This window comes from Chroicocephalus ridibundus, chromosome 7 (assembly GCF_963924245.1).
Source record: "Chroicocephalus ridibundus chromosome 7, bChrRid1.1, whole genome shotgun sequence".
Classification (NCBI taxonomy): domain Eukaryota; kingdom Metazoa; phylum Chordata; class Aves; order Charadriiformes; family Laridae; genus Chroicocephalus; species Chroicocephalus ridibundus.
Genome location: NC_086290.1, coordinates 26311780 through 26331030, shown reverse-complemented (window position 1 = coordinate 26331030; position 19251 = coordinate 26311780). Strand labels below are relative to the sequence as shown.

The window sequence follows — 19251 nt, the reverse complement described above, 5'->3', positions numbered from 1 at the left end:
CATTTTGGGCTTCTTGATCAGATCTGTTGCTGGTCCATGTGGGTCGATGCTTTGGTGTAGTTTCAGCAGCGCGCTTGCTTTGGAAACCTCAGGCTGGAGAAATCTGGGTGCCGGGCTTGGGAGATGCGAGAGGGAAGAGTTAGCCATAGGAGCAGACAAACATCTCGCTTCATTCGTGGCTCCACAACTCATATCGAGCATGATGAACTGCTGCCAGGATGAGGATTGGTGCAAAGCCTAGTATTTGGGGAGTTATTCCATATTAGAGGACCAAAAACGATGGTACTACTGCGTGATCAGTAACCAAACACACCTGTTTTGACACTGCGGATGTATGGAAAGGATGGCTGCTTTGCAGGAGGGAGTTATGCATATAGGGAAAATATGAGTGTTTTTAAATTGACATTTATATTTTATTTCAAATTAGTAAATTGGATGCTGCAAAAGAACATACAATGCAATACTGAGATAAAGATGGTGAATTGGGTCACCCTCACCCATTTCAAATATGATGCGGGATTATGAAATGTCCTAGGAACAGCAGTAATGAGGGACAGACTAAATACAGCCTGTGAGGAAAGACTGGAGACAATAGGATTGCTTAGCCTAAAGAAGATCAGACTCGTAAACAGTTTCCAAATATCCACAAAGAGGAGAGGAATAAATTACGCTGCACATTGGTTGTAAATCAGATGAGAAATAGCAAATGAAAACACAGCAGAGGAGGTTTAGATTAGGTACTGGGAAAAGCTTCATTAGTTGTAAGGCTAACGAAGTAGGCGACTGAGGGATATTGCAGAATTTCTGTCACTGGAGATTTTTAGGGAGAGAAGTGATAAATACCTGCCAGGAATGATATAATTGATAGTGACTCAGGTGAAGGTCATTCTGTATTTCAATCCCTTGTTGACAGTGACTTTAAATTTTTCTGGTTATTGATGACAGCTGAATAGTTATTTTAAAGGCAATAAACACTTCCATAGGTATGGTACAGTATACCCCGTACTCCACTTTTCAGGGAGGGAAGGTGACATGCTATTCCTGAGTTTCTTGAGGAGATTTTGTTCTTCTAATTTGGGAGTCAACAAATAAAATGAGTGCACTATACTGGGGACTGTGGCAGAGTGTGGAGTTGTTATCACTAGCAGCTGGCAAGGTGACTACCAGGTCTGCTCCCGGCGTAAGAGGGAGACCTGAAAAGTCAGGCTGTGCTGCTTTCTCAGGTGAACAGTTGCGGGAAGACAGAAAACTGCTCATTTTATCATGGATCTCAAAACTTTGGTACTAATGGCAAACCTTAGACTCATGCTGGCCATGCAAAACCAGTTTGGTCTGCACCGAACAGCCTTTCCTAACAGCCAGGTTTGATGGATCAGGGCTCGCCTGAGGCAGCGTTTGGCTGCAGGGTCCAGGCTTTCTTCGGAGGACAGCCCTGGTGCTGCCGTGCCTGTTCTGGGCAGAAGCGGGGCTTTTTCTCTGGGCGCTGGTGCCCGGACCAGCACCACCTGTAGCCCAGCCCGCTGTGGGCCAGCCTGCTTGTAGGGGCCTTGGCAGATATGGAAGAAAACAGCGATCCTTAAGATAGTCTGAGGACTGCCACTCACCAGGACTGCAGTTTAAGAGAGAAAGTAGACTTCATGAGAGTAATAGTGTCTTATGACCTGATAAAACCAAGCTGTGGGTTTGATCCAGATACAACAGCTTTCTGAGGAAAAAGTTTTCTTTTTATCTGGAAGCTTGTGGCCTCAGATTTGAAGTGGTTCTTAAACTCTCTCTTTAATTACCAATTCTGGTTTTTGAAAGCAGCAGTGTTAGAAGTCATACTTCAGTCTGCCGTTGTGCTAAACTTAGTCTTCAAACTCACTTAAAATAAAACCAGTTTGTTTTTTGCCCGTGCAAGCTAGCCAACCCCATCAGCCAGTTCGATCAAGGTTTCGGCCATATTTACAGGATTCAGCAGATGTGATGCTAACTTTAGCTAGGGTTTAACAACTGTGACAACCACCCTTATTACAAAGAAAGGGGAAATTGGCTGCCACCCTCCAATACCTGCTGTTTCAGGGCACCTGAACTGAGCACTCCGGCCTGCAATGGCTGATTTGTTTTCTCCTCTGAGCTTCTGGTAGATGGGCATTAGCAAGGTTAAATTTGAGCAGCCCTGTGGAGTAAGAGGACTTGCCGATGAATGCTCTAAAGAGGAAATGCAAGTGTTGAATGATGGTATGTGGCTGCTTTTGGTTTTGTGGGTATGGTTTTTCCTGGCAGTATCATGCCATACATACATTTATACATTTTTTTTTTTTTTTTTAGATTAAACAGCACCAAACTACTACTTTTTATGCAAAAAGCTGCATTTGGAATACTAGCAGGAGCTCAGCTAGACCTGCTGCCTTGCATGGAGGCAAATAACCTCCAAAACCAGCTGCTCCCTGGGCTCCCAGTGAGCTCCTGTGGAGCAGGCTGGCTCAGAGCTGCCGGCTAACACGGAGGTGCGATGCTGCCTGGGCACCGCTTCCAAAAACCTGGCAGGAACAAGGAACTGCTGCTGGCCTCAGAGCCGCTGGCCAGGGCACCTTGTCTCTCTCCTCAAGCAATGGCTTGTAGCTCCCACCGAGTTCAAGCAAGATGTGGATTTGTCCCTCTTAGAGTATTCACCTGCCTTGCACATCTGCCTGGGTCTGACCTACACAGTCAGCTAGATATGACCTCATGTGTGATGTCACTACAGTCCCAAGCCCCCTGGTAAACCTGTGTCCTCCAGGGCAGGCACCATCATGGCATGTTGCCTTTGACTATGCTTGCTGCATGGAAACACTTGGTTGTCAAAGGTCATGGAAAACAGTTGGAGATCTAAATATCTAAAATTTAAAATAAAATGCAGGTAGATGAATGGAATCACTTGGTTTTAACTGACAATGACTTGGGCAAACGCCATCTTTTGATGTGTGTGGAGTCGACCAGCTTTACAAGTAGAAAGTGGGGGGTGCCGCATGTATCCTTGGGGTCCTGCCCAGGTTGCTGCAGTGGGCAACGCGGCGGCGCCGTTTTCCTTCTCAGGAAGGCAACGCAGGACAAGCCTCCTCTTTGCGTAGGGGAAGATTGACTAGGTCTTGTGCTAAGCCGTGAAAGGCATTGCCCTGCCTGTTTTTTTGGCAGAATCCATTAATAATCATTCTTTCCAGCTTCTCTTCTTCACTCGCTAGCGCAGCACTTGCCATGTGCAGCTGTAAAAAGTTGTTTCCAAAGAGAAACAAATTGGAGCAAAGACTTCTGTAATCGGAGACGTGGAGGAAAGCAGAAGGGCGTTTTCACTTTGTTGTCCTTGGTTGCTTTTGGTTTGATTTGTGCCATGCTTTAAACTAGTCCCCTTTGCAGAACTTTGGGATCCCTCGCTTGTCCGCATCCACGTCCCCCCAAGTCTTAGCTCTAGTGGCACCAACTTGCCCCGTCTCCCTCCCGGGACCAGGGGATGATCAAGGCAGTCAGGAAACAGCAAGGGAGTCCCTGTGCTGGGTCAGCATGACGATACGCTAGTGAAGCTATGAAAACAGAAGCCTCTAGCAATAGGGTTGAGATGCCTAAGTTGGAAAATTTCTGTTTGGATGTCAAAGGTAACGATCGCAGTTACAGTTTTTCAGGATATTTTTACTGAAAAGCTTTTCTAATTAAAACCATCCATTTATCAAAATCTTAATTTTTTTTTCCCTCTCCGACATCAAAGGTGAATTTGGCACAAAAGTTAAATTTCAGATATGAAAAATTCTAAATCATCTCAGATATGAAAAATTCTAAAATAATCTTTTAAAAGAAATGTAAATTACCTAAAGCAAATGTAGGCTCTGTTGAAATTTGCGCTTCTAACAACAAAACTGTGTTGGTTTTTTTTTTAAATTCCTGATTAAGATAGAAATCTCTTCATGCCTCAAACTTTGTCAGGTGTCGTGGTTTTGGCGGGACAGGACATAAAATTGAGACAGTTTCCCACTTTACTCTATTTCTTTCCCCCAAACCCCACATTATTAAATTTTGTAGTATACCAACATAGACAAATTTTAGTACCTCTCCAGGTAGAACAGGGAATCTAAATTCCTAGACTGAGTTAGTCTTTCATATAACACTACAATTGCTTTGAGTTTAAAAGAACCAGAGAGTGATGCAAAACAGGACTTCTATCTTGCTGTCTATTTGATAATTGCCAAAACAAGTAATGAAGTGTATTTCATAAATGAAATCTTCAGAAGCTGCCCTTACTTATAGGGCTTTCAACTGGACAATGAAAACCTGAGATTAGGTATGAACAGCTTAACTGTGTGCCTTTACTGTAGGTCTTTAAATTGGCATCATCTGCTGCAGATGTGTACTGTGTACTCAGATGCAAATGTACAAATTTCATAGTCCCAATATCAAGGTTGAGACTTCAGCTAAGGTGCTAGGTGTAAAATCTGAACCCTCTGTTTCAAAGTTGTCTCGCCTATGTTTCATAAATATCGAGTCCTGCTTTAAAAGGAGACAAAACTCCCAAGATTGATGTAAAAATGGCTTTACAAAGCTATTTTGAGTTGAATTTTTCTAGTAAATGAAACAAAATGTAATTGCTGTTGGTCAATACTCTTCTCTCTGCTCGGCTTATAATGGTATAAACATGAAGAATATTAGTATTGCCTGGATTTTAATCTTTGCATTTTTGCAGCTTATTTATTAAATAATTGAAACATCTCTTAGCTGTACCTTTCTTTTCCAAGTGACTTTTGACATTTTTTCTTGCCAAAAGCCAGCTTTGGAAATACTTAACAGAAAAATTCATCCTTGTATTACTCAGGATGTTTTCCGGAATGGACCAAATGGAAATAGCCGGTGATAGGAACAGCGCATGAGCGTCAGGGGTGACTTGCACACAGGCAAACTCAGATGCTGAAGGCTAAGGTCTCTCCTGTTACACATGGAGTGGTATTCAGTGCACCATGGGTTAGATTTTTAATGCTTCACAAAGAGCCAAAGTAAATGACAGGCCGGGAGAGTTGGGGTTGTTCAGCCTGGAGAAGAGAAGGCTCCGGGGAGACCTTATAGCCCCTTCCAGTACCTAAAGGGGGCCTACAGGAAAGATGGGGAGGGACTCTTTATCAGGGAGTGTAATGATAGGACAAGGGGAAATGGTTTCAAACTGAAGGAGGGGAGATTTAGATTGGATATTAGGAAGAAATTCTTTATTGTGAAGGTGGTGAGGCACTGAACAGGTTGCCCAGGGAGGTTGTGGCTGCCCCATCCCTGGAGGTGTTCAAGGCCAGGCTGGATGGGGCTTTGAGCAGCCTGGTCTAGTGGGAGGTGTCCCTGCCCATGGCAGGGAAGCTGGAGCTAGGTGATCTTTATGGTTGTTTCCAACCCGAACCATTCTATGATTCTAAATCCAAACAGAGGCAGAATTTCAGGTCTGTCCTTCCACCGCTCCAGCTGTGAATGGGAGTCTGAGATAGCAGCCATCAGGCTCCTTGCCTGGGGACCTCTCCGAACACCACACCACTGGTTCCACCTCGTTTACATGTTTTTGATTCAGGAGGATGATCTGGAGCTCATCTCCAGGCTGACCAAAGAGGGAGGGTGTCTCCAAGCACCCTCCTGCCTTTGCTCCTCCACCCATCCATTCGGTTGGCCCCTGGCTTGGAGGTGACCTGCTGCAAGGGCAGTCACCAAACTGCTAATTTGCTCTGGAGCTGCTCTTCCCAAAAAGCGAATCTAGAGCAGGAGATCCTCTGCAGGGTTTCTATATGTATTTCCATTAGGTTGCAGCTTGTTTTGTCTGGTGACTGGTCTTGAGGCAGGGAAGTGCTTGCCAGCTCAGAATAAGGCATGGGATGGATTCAGTGGTTCGGTATCGCAGGAAGAAAAGACAATTCTTCATCTTCCCTGCTGGTAGTCTGCTTTAGCCCTAGAGCTTCAGCTGGCGGCCCTCATCATTTATCACACAGATTCACATTGCTACTTTTTGACCATATCTTCCTCTGGTAGAAGACTTCGTAGATCTGGAGTGAAACTAGAGCGGTTCCTATCAGCTGATACACTTTTTTACTCTTATTTAAAAATTAGACTTTTAAAATTAAGCTTTTCGTGCTGTAATAATAAAGGCGCTGGATCAACACAGTTAATATGGGTATTTTATAAAAGCTATGTTTTTTAAAATAGAGAAAAAGATGGTCTGATTTAGTAGATTTTATTGATGATACAAAGAACCAAACGATATAGAGAAAATGGCAACCTTCAGTCTACTTTATTTAATGGTTATCTGGTCTGTTAGTTTTGTACAAGCCATCTAAAGGTAGTTTTTTGTGTTGTCTTATTGGACAATTTTTAATAGCGGTAATGTATTTCTTCCTCTGTCTATTTCTCTGAAGTAAGTTGCAGAAGTTTCTTGCTGGATTCCAACCAGGCAAATAATCTGGTGGTGCAGGAACATAACATTTTGGACTTGTTTTTAATATGGATTAGAAAAAGCCATCATTTGCCAGTGCTGCCAGGATATTAGGCGATCATGTAAATTCACATGTGAAATAATGTGTTTTCAGGAACACTGTTGCTTTTCTTTGTTGTTTTTACATGAGTCCATTTCAAACCAAAATATGTACGGTAGGGTATTTACGATTAAAATGAATCTCTTATCCTTAATTCACCTTGGGTTTGGGGTATTTTTTTTTTTTTTGTATTGCTTTGGATGAAGTTTCAAAAGTTGTGTAGACCTTTTTGAAAAGATGATCACCTTTTGGCCACAGCATCTGAGTAGTCTGGGGTGAGCTGAGGTTGGCTCCAACATGAAAAAGGGGCGATTGAAGTCCTGGAGTTTGGGAAGGGAGGGGTTTGTTTGCTGAAGCAGCCCCTCTGTTTGTTTCAGATTACTTTTTGCCTCCTCTTCCCCCTCCCCCCCTTTATTATTTCCATCCCGATTTTAAAACCTCTTCCATGGATTTGTTTTTATATTGCTGAGAACCTTTAAAAATAATTACTGAAACCATAGCAGCCCATCTGAAAGCTTTCTGAGACGCAGTATGAGCTACACAGCAGGCCAAACCTCAGAGGGCAGAGGCTCCCTTCCAAGCGAGCAAGAACGGATGCCGCGAGTCGCTTTGATTGCTTGTGCAAATGGACACTGTGTCGTCCAACTCCCTGCCTGTGCAGATAACCCGGTGCGCGCGCTGCCCAGCTTCACCTATGTCAGGGTTCTCAGCCTTTGAGAGTGATATTCATTTTTACTGTAAGTTAGTTATTAAACAAATTATGCTAGAGGGAGTTTCATTTTGTAGCTATTCTCAGCAGAGGATCTGTGATAAGACACCAATCCTGGTACATACTAAAAACTCTAAAGTGTGCAAAGTAATGGTATATTTTGTGGCTATTCATTTATACCTCAGTAAGCTGAAAATTTTCCATTGCTTTATTTGCAAGCTTGCATTAATTCCTTTGGGAATGTGAATTCTAAAAAAATGTAATTGTTTTGTAACAGCCCAGCAAAGTCTACAAAAACTGAACTTTTCCTGGCTATGTTACTGAAATAAGCATTTAAATGGCAGATCAAATGCTATTTTATAGCTTTTTGCATCAGAGGTCAGAGAAGGCTTATGAACACAGGGGATAAAAGTCATATGCAGAATGAGTCCTCATTTAATATCTAGTCAGTTTGTAAGGTCTGACGTGAGTTCCTATTCAGTTTGTGGTCTGTGAGCAGGGCACAGAGGGAAAGTTACGGGGAGTTTTTCAATAGGTCATGGTCCTTTGAGACAGATGACAGTGTACCCTGATGGTTGCTCTCCCTGAGTTCATGAAGCAGGATGCCAGCAGCGCTCAACACAAGTGATGGCATCTCTGTGCCGACTGTGGCTGTGGTCCTGCATCCAAAAGACGGTGTTGTGGGAGCCAATGCCAACCTTGATTGCTGACCATGACGCTCCTCAAATTCGTTACTTCTGTGCAAACATGATTCAGCGCCTCAAAAATGATCTCGTTTTATGACTAACCCTGAGCTACAGCGAAAATCCCTGCAGAGCAGAGAACATCAAGGGAGTCTGCAGGCTGTACTCTTCTTAATCTTTAAGTCTGATCATCCCAAATAATTCAAACACTTTCAGCAAAGTCATAAAGTACGATGGGTCTCTTCCAGCCCCCTCTGAAAACTGGCCTGAGCCTTTCCACGAACTCTGAGTAAAGTCAGACTCTCCATCTCCACCCATTTTAGTGGAGGTTTGGAGTCTCGGCACTTTGCATCCAAAATTAACTTTCAGAATGGAAAATTGGATTTATTATTTTTTTTCTTTTTAATTAAAATCTCTACCAGACCGGGTTGCCTGTTTCTCGCAAAACTGATTTATGGGGCTTGCCGCACTGAGCTGAGCCTTTTATTGACAGTAACCTGGCGCTGAGGAGGTATTGGTTTTTCTGAACTGTCTTTGGCGGCGCGGGCTGCCGTACATTGTGCAGCTCTGGGGCTGGGTTTTGTTTTGTTTTTCCCACACTCCGGGCAGGTCAGTCTTTGATTGCTCCTCTAATGACAGGTATTCAAGTTACTTTCTAATTCATGTCGACACCTGGGCTGTAAAAACTCCAATGCACCCTTGCTTGTGTAGTTGCCCTTTCCCTGCTGACTGCCCAGGCCACTTAACTTTTTGTTTGGGCTTTTGATGTGAAATCTGACCTAATCTCTGTGTGCTGTAGTTTTTCAACATTCTTATAGGAATATTGCAATATTTACAAGAGAGAGGGATTGGAAAACGGTGTTTTAAATCCATTCCACATGTCTGGCCCTTATATGCCTCAGATTTCCCCTTCAGAGGTAGTTGCTATTTTAATATTATTTTATAGATGTTGGCTTTAGTAGACCAGTCACAGTTCACTGCGCATTTAGTAAGACTTAGTTGATTGTGATGAAGGAAACACTTTATGTTAAAAAAGCCTATTTGAATGCTGAGGCCAATTGAATTCTAAACCTACGCCTACTGAGAGGTAAAATAATCTGGCAGCGTGCGAGATCCTTGATCCTTTTCTGTATGCCTTCATTATGGTGAAATGCAGCTTCATGTCATCCTGTTGGTCAGAAGAGAAAGGTGAATGAAGACAGCTTCAGCAGTGGTGTTCTGCAGGTCACAACGTTATTAGTACCCCGGGCAAGGAGAGGGTGCAGTGTGGGGTGTCCCAGAGCTCCCACCATGTAACCTCTGGCTCCAAACAGGCTCTTGTCATCCCAGCCTCAGGTTTTGCAGAGAGAAGCCCCTCTCCTTATAACCACTGCTGTGAAGGGGACATACAGCATGCTGGGGGGTCAGCAGAAGTCCACCAGCAAAATCCCAGGGCTTGGTCACCAAATTTGGTTCCTATGACTTCTTTCCACACTGGATAAAGGTTGCAACAGCCCAAGTGTCCAACAAAAACCCCATTCAAACTAATTTCTAATAGTTTTTGGCCTGTTATGCCATGAAACAGTGGAGAGGAGGGGAAAAAAAATCCTCCAGGTTTCTGTCAGTTTGGTTCAAATGGCAGAAGTTGTTTCCTGCCACACAAAGCAAACAAGTGGTCAGACCTGTAACATCCTAAAAAGAAAAAAAAAATAAAAATGGAGCAATAGGTGGAAAGGCAAAAGGCGGGGACGCTAACGTGAACAAAAGTTATTTTCCCACGGTAACAAGCCAGGGGCTCCGAGGGCCAACTCATGCCTTTCCACCCCTGGGTCACCAGGTGTGGGGAAATATCCCTCCCTGCCCTCCACCAGCCTCTGTGCAGGCTGCCTGCCACCCTCAGGCCACCCATGGCCCTGTCCCCTCAGGGAGCTGAGCTCTGCTGTGCTGCGAGGACAAGCTGGTGGAAAATGCCCCATTCTTCAGGACTCCTTCCAACTTAATGCAATGCGTTTTTGTTCTGCTTTAGGACTGAATAAGCTGGAGGAGATACTCAGAAATCCTTAATGTCTGAGCTAGCCTGATCACCCTACCAACAGCTCCTACAGCTTAAGGCAGCTCAAGTTTTGGGGAGAAAGCCGTGCAGTGAAGCACATGCCGCTGAACAGCCACATGACGCTGAGTGGTCACCTCTGCAATAATGAGACACTGGAAAAAGCAGCCCCATCAGAGAGAAGCTCTTGGGCTATGTATTGGGAACAGTATTTTATGCACACAAAATGTTCGCAAGGAGGAACAGGCGAGAGAATAAGATGGAGAGAGACGTGAGGTCCTTGTTGCCCCAGGTGCGTTGTCCCTGTGTGGAGGGGTTGTCCCTACGGCTCACACCGTAACGAGGGTCTCTTTCTTTAGGGCTGCATGCTGAGGTTGCCTCCAGCCTGGGTCAATCCCTCATTGGCTGCATTGGGCAGTGTGCCCAGGATAATACAGCCTTGTGCGTCCTTTCAAACATTCGGGTTGACTGAAGGTGGCCTTGAATGGTGGGTGATTGAATATGGCAGGCAGCTGTACTCTGGACAGCTGAAGGAAGAGCTTAGGCACAAACAGGTGGGTCCTGAACCATCACTTCTGCCTGGGAGAGAGGGTGAAGCTGTTTGCTGTGGGGCTGTTCCTTGTGGAGGGGCTGGGGGAAGGGCTTTTCATTTTTTGGCAGGGAGGCGGGAGTGGGGAGGGAGCTGTAGGAGGTTGCAATGTCTCAAGTTGTGTCTTAGAATCATAGAACCGCCTGGGTTGGAAGGGACCTTTCAGATCATCCAGTCCAACCATCAACCCAACTCAGACAAAAACTATCACTAAACCCTATCTCTAAGCACTGTGTCTGCCCGGCTTTTAAATACCTCCAGGGATGGTGCCTCAACCACTTCCCTGGGCAGCCTATTCCAGTGCTTAATAACCCTTTCAGTGTCACAATTTTTCCTAATATTCAGTCTAGACCTGCCCTGGCACAACTTGAGGCCATTTCCTCTTGTACTATTGCCCGTTCCTTGGGAGCAGAGACTGACCCCCACCGCTCTACACCCTCCTTTCAGGCAGTTGTAGAGAGCAAGAAGGTCTCTCCTCAGCCTCCTTTTCTCCAGGCTGAACACCCCCAGCTCCCTCAGCTGCTCCTCATAAGGCTTATTCTCCAGACCCCTCCCCAGTCTTCCCGCTCTGAGGGCTAGGCTATAGCCTAGGAACTGTAGATTTCTCTGCTGCGTTTGGCCCCAGCCTCCTGCTGAGGAGTGACACACAGGTGCTTGTTTTAAAACGCTCCCTCCTGCCATGCTTGGTACAGGGGCTTTGCTGCTGGCGCCGTTTGTGGGGCTGAGGTCCCGCTCCCCGGGCAGGGTGGCCGCGGTGGGGATGGCGAGCCGACTCAGGGAGTCTGAGCAGACAGGAATATTTCTGTACGTCTCCCCTGAAAGCACTTGCTGAAAGAAATGGTAGGAGCATGGATTGGATGGAAGCAATTTCTGTTTTCGGTGAGTCAGAGAGATACTTTCCGCTATACTGTATTTGCTCTTACATTATCAGCTTTTCTTAAACCAACATCCAAACACTTAACTGACCAAAAGCTTTCCTGCTTCTTCCAAATAGTGACTATATTGGTGACTGGGGGCAGTTCTCCAAAGCTAGCCATTGCCTGTGATTCTCTGCATATCTTGAAAAATATGTCACTGAAAAGAAAAAATACTTTTAAAAATACTTGGATTAAAACAACATTCTGACACCACAGCGGCCTGTTTCTTAGCTGTAATTTTCCATGGATGCAGCACTGCTGGATTTCTGCCATATAACTCCTGGTTGCCTTTGACACATGAGGTTTGCCGGATGCAACCTACCGTGGACCAGGAGTGCATTAGGCTGTTACTGCTCTTGGTGCCCCACGGTCATGCACTGGCTCAGTGGTCTGATAGTTCACTTGTCACTGACTTTGTTACCGTAACCTGCTTTATTACTGTTTTCCTGTGATGGTAAGAAGTAGATCGAAAATGTTTAGGGGGTTTTAAGACTCTAGGGGATTGCCCAGTGTGAGCGGCAGCTCAGGGGTGAGGGAGGTGAGCAGGAGGGGTGGAGGAAGATGGAGATGCTGAAGGGCTGGCAGGGCACGGGTGCCTGGGGTAACACACACGGAGGTGTGAAAGCACTTCCTGGCATCCTCTCCTTTTTTTTCGGACTAGTCTCGTGCTTCGTTTGCTGTTGTGGTTATTTATCTTAGTGCCCCTCACTAGCCCCTCCAGCACCTGCACCTTTCACATAGCTCAGTTACGCTGCTGTAAGAGGTAAAAGATTAGAACTCTGCGATTTATTGAAAAGGTTATGTCTAAAACAAAATGAAACAAAAATATATTATCCCTCTGCAGCCAAATAGGGCTGAAAAAATGCTCACTGTGATACTGGCTTGACATGCATTTCTTCCCCAAGGACTGCCCCGTGCATTCCTGCCAGAGACCTCCATGCTCTTGCTTTCCTCTCCTCTCCTTTTTGGCCCCTCACTTGGCATCCCCCAAGTCGCTCACTGCTGAGTTTGTGAAGGTGTGGTTCCCCGTGGCAGATCTTCCTGTTATTGCCAGCCCCTCTGTGTCATTCAGGTTGGGCTAAGTCCCATTTTGGGGTGACATAGGCCTCATCCACTTTACCGGTGTGCCTGTGAATGATGCCTATCATCTGTCACCTCTCTGAGGGCCACTTGTGGAAAGAGAAAGAACACTCTGACTTGGGGTTTGGGCAAGAGCTCTTTGGCATCGCTGGTACCAGCCACTTTCTCTGCCCTGGCGTTTTGTTTAGGCGGTGACATTTTTCAGTCTGGGTGGAAAGTCATATCACCCATTTCAGGTATTGTGGAGAGTTTCTTTGAAATGCGAAAAGTCCCAAATATAGTTGGCTTCCTCTCTCTGGCAGCAGCAGGTCCCCAGAATTTCCCTGGGTCTCATGCATCCAAAGTAACTTCTCTGTTGGTCTCTCTTTTGGCTGTCCAGTTCTCTGCAAGTGGTTTTAAGGGTGAAACGTTAGTGCTTCCTTTTGCTACCACAACTTCCTCGGGACAGGACAGGACAATTTGCATTCTCACGCCCTTATAATGTGCTTTCTCAGGCCACACAGTCTTGAAATCCCTGCACCAAAAGGAGTGTTGTTTCAGGCAGAAGCCATCCTTGAAAGACCAGTCACTGATGTTAAATGACCCAAAAATACTGCAAATAGCGTTTTAATGTCCCTTTCCTGCTCCTGGAATTCGGAAGGTTTATCCCAGTTAGGAGGAGTGCTGAGTATAGAGCAGTTATACAGCAGTCCTGTGGTGTCCGAAGTAGATCTTGCTTTGGGTTACTTTAGCGTTTGTCAGAGGCTTTGCCTTACTCTGGGTGAGTGACGGAGGCCAGAGTCTCCTAAATGTTCTTTCTTCACCCTGGTGGGGGAATTCCTCTTCAGTATATTCGGGCAGCATCGTGCTGCACTGGGTTGAGTTTGGTGTCCTCGTTGAATTCTTTGGGGGTTTAAAAGCATCTATCTACATATTTATTTATAGTTTTCTAAATTTATAGAAACTTTAATAAAAAGAGAAGAGGAAAAACATCAGGGATTTTTCAGGTGGGATTTACTGGCATGGTGTTTGTTGCATGGGAGGAGTGTCTTCAGCATCCTCTAAAGCTCTCATTCACACCTTGCCGCGCTCCCGCAGCCCCTCCGGCCTTTGGAATATACGGTGGAGGAGCCTGGGACATGTAGACTTACTAATGACTCGTGTCCACCAAGGGAAGTGGGAGCCGGGGGACTCGAACAGATTTCATAAGAAAATCCAGTAACTCTTTTTTATTATCAAAACGCTTTAACAGTTCTGTACCCCATTAAAAAACAGTTCATGGAAAAATATCTGTATGAAACTGACTTTAAATTGTTTTCCAACTACTTTGTGATGTGTTTATAGTAGTTAGTTGCCCTTTTTTGTTTTGAGAGCTACCTTACTAAAGTGCTTGGTAACCCAGCCCAGTTTCCTCAAATTCAGATTTTTAAAATTTTCCTTTCTTTCATTAGCAGGAAGTAATGCATTTTGAAAAAAACTAAATCAATATGGGTTTGGAAGTTAGGGCCTTTTGCATAGAGGGCCAATCAGCATTTTAATTGGTGACTTTAGGGTGGTTGGTTGTTTTTTTTTCCCTCCCTTGTGTTCTATCACTTCTATTTTATTTCTGCAGTTGTTTGTTCCTTCCTCTTTTTTTGCTTGGAAATTAATCATGCAGGAAATGATTAACCACAGCGAGCTGTCTGTCTGCCTCTGACTCAATGTGTTGAAGAGGGGACGCCTCCAAGCAGCTCAAAATGGCTGACTGGGTGCAAACTTTTCAGCATTCATAACACTCCTGAAATTATTTCTGCGGGACAAAATTAATTCTGAAATGCCCGGAGTTTGCACTTCAGCGAGTTCAAGTTAGTGCCACTTTTGCTTATTGCTCTTTAGGGATTACTTCACGGCGCAAGAGGCTCTGTGCAGAACGCGTCATATACTGTCTCTTATACTTTGGTGTTTGAATGAAATCAGTTTTTATCACGTGTTGCATATAATAGTATTTTAATAGTGTTTCTGATAGCGACTGCCAGCTGCACCTGCTAGCTTGCAAAAATCAGAGCTTCCTTATGCGATGATATGATTTACCTGGGATGAGGTGGGCGCCTGGTTTGCTAACGGCTGGGCTGGTCTGTGAAAAGGCAGCAGATGCTCTCGAGAAGGTGGCGGTGGGGGTCTGCAGGGCGGCCGCCCCGGCACCAGGAGGGGGTGTGCTGTAGCTGAAGGAGGTGCAGAACGAGGGTGAGGACTGTGGTAGGGTGCCGGCTCCCGGTGGTGGACCCGCGGAGGCACCATCAGCGTGCATGGCGCTGCTGGCGCCCACCCCACAGCGGGAGAGCAGCTGCCGCCGCTGCTGCCAGCTGTGGAAATCCTTCTCTCCCGCCAACAATGCCGGGCTTTGTGCTGGGGGCTCTAGGGCCCACACTGTGGTGTGCTTGTGCGGGTTCGTTACCATAACCCTTTCTGCCGCACCACCGATGCTCAGCTAGATGTAACGTTTCCATATAGCTGCTTAAAAGCTGTGATTTTTTTTTTTTTTTTTTTCTCAGCAGTAGGGTAAATTATGTAAGGACATGTGTCCTGGGTTTCAAAAAACCACCATGCCTTCAGCCTCGGTCCTTTGGCGTTGGCTCCTTTTCAACACCCTGCAGCACCGAGTGTTATAAGCAGCTTGCTTGTTAATAGATTTGGTAGGTAACATTTGTTACTGAATCACAGAATCACACAATGGCTCGGGTTGGAAGCGACCGTAAAGATCATCTAGTTCCAACCCCCTGCCCTGGGCAGGGACACCTCCCACCAGACCAGGCTGCTCAAAGCCCCATCCAGCCCGGCCTTGAACACTTCCAGGGATGGGGCAGCCACAGCTTCCCTGGGCAACCTGTTCCAGTGCCTCACCACCCTCACAGTAAAGAATTTCTTCCTGATATCCAATCTAAATCCATGCTCTTTCAGTTTGAAGCCGTAACCCCGTGTCCTGTCGCTACACTCCCTGATAAAGAGTCCCTCCCCATCCTTCCTGCAGGCCCCCTGCAGGTACTGGTAGGCCACTGTAAGGTCTCCCCGGAGCCTTCTCTTCTCCAGGCTGAACAACCCCAACTCTCTCAGCCTGTCCTCATAGCAGAGGTGCTCCAGCCCTCTGAGCATCTTCGTGGCCCTCCTCTGGATCTGCTCCAACAGGTCCATGTCCTTCTTGTGTTGAGGACTCCAGAGCTGGACGCAGTACTCCAGGTGGGGTCTCACCAGAGTAGAGAGGCAGAATCACCTCCCTCAACCTGCTGGCCACCCTGACTACTGGGTGGATCGGTTACTATTTCAGATATTTTTTAGTGTCAGCTGTTAGCAACTGAACATAATGTTCATTTCTTAAATCCAGCTCTTCCCCACTGACCAAGAGCAAATAACGAACTGCGTCCATTGATGAAGTGTAACAGGGTTTCCTTCTGCTGGCAGAATTACACATGACATTTCAGGACATCTCTATGCGTAAAATGGTGATCCTGCGAATTCGTGAGGAGCAAAGCAGCTGCAGAATTCAGGTTTGGCATTGTGCTGACTCAGCTGCTCTGCTGCTGCAGCCCGAGAGGTGCTGCTCGTCCCAAGCGTCAGCCCCAGCGCCACGCTGGGTCTCTTCACTATGTTATTTTTCTGCCTGCAGGTTTATAGCGATCAAATTTTAAAATCCAGAGCATGCCTTTTTTTTTTTTTTTTTTTCTTACAAAAAGTCAGACAAAGAAATAGATTGTACAAAATCAAACAACTGAATGGCAGGGTGAGTTAGAGCTTCAAAGACAGAGGTGCTATTTCTTGCTGCAGAGTTTCAGCTTAAGTTTCTGAAATTCTCAGCTGCGGGAGCAGAGTCAGAGTGTGACAAAAGTAAGAGCGAAGCAGTGTTGTAACTTACATTTTAAGCTAAAATTTGACAAACTGGAGTGTTTCACTGGCTCTGTAAGTGATGCATTATACGTTTGTGTGTGGGCATGCAGGTTTCTGAGTCATGCCATATGATCTCTTTCCTGATGGCTCCTGAGGGAGATGTGTGCTCTAGAATATCATGAGTAAACAACTCTGCAGGATGCTTGCATTAGACTGCGAGCCAGTTCTGCCTGAGATCAGCCTGTTGCAGAAGCTTGTACTGTGCTTCCAAAATGCTGTTGTCCAGACCCTTCTGGTAACTGCCCTGGGGCTACAGGGCTTGTTCAGCAGTAGCTAAATGCTAAGCTCATCAATGTGAGGGCTACCAAGATGATTAGAGGACTGGAACACCTCTCTTATGAAGATAGGCTGAGGGATTTGGGTCTTTTTAGTGCTGTTCAACATCTTTGTCAATGACATAGACAGTGGGATCAAGGGCACCCTCAGCAAGTTTGTCAACGATACTAAGCTGAGTGTTGCGGTCGATGTGCCAGAGGGATGGGATGTCATCCAGAGGGACCTGGACGAGGTAGAGTGGTGGGCCTGAGCAAACCTTATGAAGTTCAACAAGGCCAAGTGCAAGGTCTTACGCTTGGGTCGGGACAACCCTTGCTGTCAATACAGGCTGGGGGATGATGTGATAGAGAGCAGCCCTGCGGAAAAGGACTTGGGGGTACTCGTGGATGAAAAGCTGGACATGAGCCAACAATGTGTGCTTGCAGTCCAGAAGGCCAATTGCATCCTGGACTGCATCTAAAGAACCGTGGCCAGCAGATCCAGAGAGGTGATTATCCCCCTCTACTCTGCTCTCATGAGACCCCACCTGGAGTACTGTGTCCAGCTCTGGAGCCCTCAGCACAAGAAGGACATGGACCTGTTGGAGTGGGTCCAGAGGAGGGCCACGAAGATGATCCAAGGGCTGGAGCACCTCTCCTGTGAAGACATGCTGAGAGAGTTGGGGTTGTTCAGCCTGGAGAAGAGAAGGCTCCATGGAGACCTTATAGCTCCTTCCAGTACCTGAAGGGGGCCTGCAAGAAAGCTGGGGAGGGGCTGTTTGCAAGGGTATGTAGCGATAGGCCGAGGGGCAATGGTTTTAAACTAGAGCAGGGTGGGTTTAGATTAGGCATTAGGAAGAAGTTCTTTACAATGAGGGTGATGAGACACAGGAACAGGCTGCCCAGAGAAGTGGTGGATGCCCCATCCCTGGAGGTGTTCAAGGCCAGGCTTGATGAGGCTCTGAGCAACCTGATCTAGTTGAAGATGTCCCTGTTTACTGCAGGGGGGTTGGACTAGATGGCCTTTAAAGGTCCCTTCCAACCCAACACATTCTATGATTCTAGTCTGGAAAAAAGATGACTGAGGGGGATCTTATCCGTGCTTATAAATCCTTAAAGGGTGGGTGTCAGGAGGATGGGGACAGGCTCTTTTCAATGGTGCCCGGCAACAGGACAAGGGGGTAACAGGCACAAACTTGAACATAGGAAGCTCCACTTAAACATGAGGAGGAACTTCTTTCCTTTGAGGGTGGCAGAGCCCTGGCACAGGCTGCCCAGAGAGGTGGTGGAGTCTCCATCTCTGGAGACATTCAAACCCCGCCTGGACGTGTTCCTGTGCAACCTGCTCTGGGTGACCCTGCTCTGGCAGGGGGTTGGACTAGATGATCTCCAGAGGTCCCTTCCAGCCCCTACCATTCTGTGATTCTGTGCAGCTGTGTACCTCATTTCCACTCCTGTCCTGTTGAGAAAGCCCATGGGTACCAGAAAAGGTACCAGCTAGTGTGCAGCTGGTGACTACAGGTACATCAGAGGATGTCATCCCTCTGGAAGATGGGATAGGGAAAGAGGCGGCACCCAGTGCCTTGCTCCTCCTTACCTCCTTGCAAGTAATGTGTGCAGGGAGGGTTTTGGAGAGGCTGGATGTGTCCCTGGGTAGTGAGTGGCTTCCCCTTAGAGAAGTCGAGCTTTGAGCGTTACCTCGCTTCCCCTCTGTCCCCACCAATTCCTTGCGAAGTTGATCTAAAACAGCCGGGTTAAAAGGAAAGAAAAAAATAAGTAGAACAGAGCAGGACAAGTGTGCAGAAAGCAATGGCTTAATTTACAGGGAGGTAGACAGGTTACAGCGTTTGCAAAAATACAGCTTTTTAAAGAAAGCACTTTGAGGACCAGCTGGCTCACTTGCTGCATTCAGGTCTGAGCTGCCTTAAGGAATTCATTTAAAAGTCTGATATTAAACCAAACTGTATTCTGCCTGCTCCAGAAACTTTCCCATGGCACATAGAGTGCCGAGGAGACTCGCAGCGCGTTATCCAGACTGCTTTGGCCTCTTATCAAAGCAGCGCAGAGAGCAGAATTTCTCTTTTTAATCAGCTGAAGGAGTTAAAAGCTCGGTGAAATAGCCTAATGGCACAGTTAATGCTAGAGACAACTGCAGCTGTGAAAAGACTGTGTTAAGAAACAGGATGGTTGTGGTCTGCTGTAAGAAATAATTTTCCTGTTGACTATTTTTTTAAACAGGAAGCTGAAGAACAAAGCAGCATTAGTCTTGGTGCTTTTAATAGGCTTCAGATTTCAAATTTTGCATTTAGGATAAGCAGATTGGGAGAGGATAAGGCTTTGTGCAGAGTTTTATGTAACGACTGAGAGCTAGAAATGCAGAAGACAGGAATATAACCAAATTCAAACAGATCCTCTGAACGTGAAGCTGGTGCTGCTCTGGAGACGCCGTAAGATGCGCAGGAACGCACCAGACGACGGACGAGAGCACCCTGGTCCGTTTGCAGGACTTTGCAAATGCGTGTGTGTGCGCAGCGCTGCGTAGGCTGGGCTTCGCACAGTTTCCTCTTTGTCAGTCAGTCTGTCCATCTGC

At 46.3% G+C, this 19251-nt stretch overlaps 1 protein-coding gene across 2 annotated transcripts in view; it reads left to right on the top strand.

Moving 5' to 3' along the window:
- Positions 1 to 19251, top strand: part of WIPF1 (WAS/WASL interacting protein family member 1) — a 58011-nt gene that overhangs the window by 22585 nt on the left and 16175 nt on the right. The window lies entirely within an intron of this gene.